The sequence below is a fragment of the Lissotriton helveticus genome, chromosome 2_1 (genome assembly GCF_964261635.1).
Source record: "Lissotriton helveticus chromosome 2_1, aLisHel1.1, whole genome shotgun sequence".
Lineage (NCBI taxonomy): Eukaryota > Metazoa > Chordata > Amphibia > Caudata > Salamandridae > Lissotriton > Lissotriton helveticus.
In genome coordinates this window covers 1,717,108,745-1,717,111,724 of record NC_136059.1, presented here as the reverse complement: position 1 = coordinate 1,717,111,724, position 2,980 = coordinate 1,717,108,745, and the positions used below count along the sequence as shown (strand labels likewise).

General features: G+C 41.1%; 1 pseudogene; it reads left to right on the top strand.

Annotated features, from left to right (window-relative positions):
- The first annotated feature begins 356 nt into the window (after positions 1–356).
- On the top strand, positions 357–824 carry LOC144819915 (NADH dehydrogenase [ubiquinone] 1 alpha subcomplex subunit 5 pseudogene; annotated as a pseudogene).
- The last annotated feature ends 2,156 nt before the right edge of the window (positions 825–2,980 follow it).

The window sequence follows — 2,980 nt, the reverse complement described above, 5'->3', positions numbered from 1 at the left end:
CACATGGCACAGGTGTGCATGCACACATGTGCATGCACACCTGGATTCGGTATTTTACCACCCAATTGGTTTGGGTGGTAAAATACCGAATTTGTAAGGCCATAAGGACTCTGAAGAGTCCCTCCTACATCCCGAATTTACTGAATCGGTAAAATTACCGATTCGGTATTTTACCGATTCGGTAAATTTACCGTTTCGGTAAAATTACCGAATCGGTAAAATATGGTCCCTACATGCCAATTCTTCAATACCGGTCGGTAACGGCCGAAATCGGCCGTTACCGACCGGTATTTTGGCTCCTACATCTGGCCTAAGTGCCTTCTGTGAATACCAAAATTAGTAAGTGCCTTCTGTGTAGTCATGGCTGGGGTCCTGAAAAAGACAACTGGATTAGTTGGTCTCGCAGTCGCCCATAACCCTCACAAGCGCCTGAGGATCCTGTACACAAAAATTCTCGCCACACTTCAGACTGTCCCCCAAGATGCAGCCTACAGAAAGTACACAGAGCAAATTATAAATGAAAGATTCAATGCGGTGAAGACGGAACCAGATGTGCAGAAGTTGGAAGAAAGGTTTAACTGTGGTCAAATAGAGGAGGCCATTGTACAGGCTGAGAATGAACTCTCATTGGCACGAAAAATGAAAGAATGGAAACCCTGGGAGCCCCTAATTGAAGAACCTCCAGCTAACCAGTGGAAGTGGCCGGTCTAAATTCAGTGTGCAAGATTCATGTATATATGTATTGGTTAAAGTGTACTGGTGCGACCATTGAAACACATTAATGTGGTTCATTCTTCGAAATAAAAAAATAACCAGAAAAAAAAAAATAATAAATAAATAAAAAGTAAGTGCCTTCTGTGAATACCAAAATGGTAGTAAGTTAATGATTTTGTCTTAAGTTAGTTCTGTGAATTGGGCCCTATATTGAGAAGCACTGAAGCAGCTCCCTGAGTCACTTATATACCCTAGATTACAGAAGATAAAAAGTAATCCCCAGGAAGCACGTGATCTCCCTCTTGCTTTGGGATCTGCTGTTCAAGGCTATGTCCAATATTAAAACTTTCCCAAAGGAAAATGTTAACTGGAACATGACTTCTTTATATTTTTGGAATGAGTCAAGAGGTAGAATCAAATAGAGAAATGGGGTTGCAAAACATGCAAGGGTGTGCCAGAAAAGCAAGAATCCATGTTGAGCAACCCAATAAGTCAGTGCTCCAGCTGCCAGTCATAGGAAATGCACTCAGTATGTTGTTTCTACATTGTCATCACTCACTGGAGGAGCAGAGTACACCACACAACTGAAACTGAAGTAAACCTTTGCTGTCCAGCCCGGATCAAGATAAGAGTCAGACAGCATGTCACAGTAGGTGACTGCGTAGAGTAGACTGAACCAAAAGACTCCAAAACTGCTGAACAACGACAGAAAGCCAGATAATTAAAAAGGCATGCCAGGCTTGATAGGCCAGATGTAATAGTCATTATCGACTCTCTCGGGGAAGGTGAACATCGTTTCTACTTGACTGCTGTTAAACTGAAAACATAGATCCTCATTATCTTGTGAATCCCTACACTTACCAATGTATGTATGCCCCGTTACTTGAGAATGCAAGTGTTTTACATGTCAGAGCCCAAACTATAACTCATTTTGTTACTGTTTTTTCAGTGAATTTCTAGATGTTTTATAATTTACTTTTTTTGTGCTCACTCTGTGACCATTGGCCATATGCAGTGGTGGACCTGACCTTTGGTTATACCCTGCAACCAAGAAAGCACTGGCTGCAAAATGCCTTCAGAGCCCAAATTTCCCTTGGCATAAAAAATGGGAAAACACAACTTTTTTCAAACCACCACCCCAAGTCAGAACCTCTTTCAGAAGGCCATGGGCACACAGAGCTACTTGGCACAACCGTGGTGGCTGAGGCCTTTTGGGCCACATGTATAAAACCATTCAGCGTTCTCAAATGGTGCAAATCGCTAGATTTGACCATTTATGAATGCAAAATAGTCTTTCAAGATGTATGAGAGGCTTTGTAGTCGCAATTTTAGGAAATCTCAAAAAGTTGTGATTACCTTAAATTGTAACTACAAGTAGGGAATCACAATTTGTGATTCCCTAAGCAGATGTACCAAGCATTTCCTAAATGCAATCTGGGCCTTTAGGAAATGCTATTACCATGAACTCCATAAACAAACAAGCCTGACAGTGGAACCCTCAGATCCACAGCACCTGAACTGCTATCCCTCTAATATTATAGCCCGTCTATACTTATCGGGGTCTGTGTGCACACTGTAACTCACCCACCGTCACAATGCAAAGCCCCATCGGATCATAACAATTTAAAACATAAGCACAGGTGCACCACACGTCAATTTCAAGAACAGAAAAACTATTTTGTAATCTGTATACAACACAATTATTCTTCAAAATGTTTCTTAAATTCCAATTCTATTGCTTTTAAAACGTGGTCCTAGACATCAATTTTCACACCGATACAGCCAACGTGTTTCGTCCTACTAAAGGACTTCTTCAGGGCACTGATAATTTGAATAGGTCAGTCTCAGCAAAAGGAAAGCCAGAAAATAACCGGATCAGCAGCCTATGTGGCGTTCCACATCTAAGTCACAGTTATCTGGAATATTCGAAATCAAGTGTTTAGACAAAGTTCCTCATAATCATGAAGATCAAGAAGATACAAGAAGGTCCAATGGTGGGGCACAGATGGCTACGCAAGATAATATGTAAAAAGGATCACACCTGAGCTGGTCGATAATGCATTTAAATATCAGTCAATTTGCAGATTCCTTATATTGAAGGGAATATACCAAAGATGCAGATAGGACCCCAAGGAATGGGTGCGCATATGAGCATAAATCTTGCAAGCCTAATTGTTATCACCCTGTTGAATCACATAAAACACCATATCATTAGCCCCAACAAAGTAAGAGGCAGACCCAAGTTGAATCAATGTAAGTGCATTCT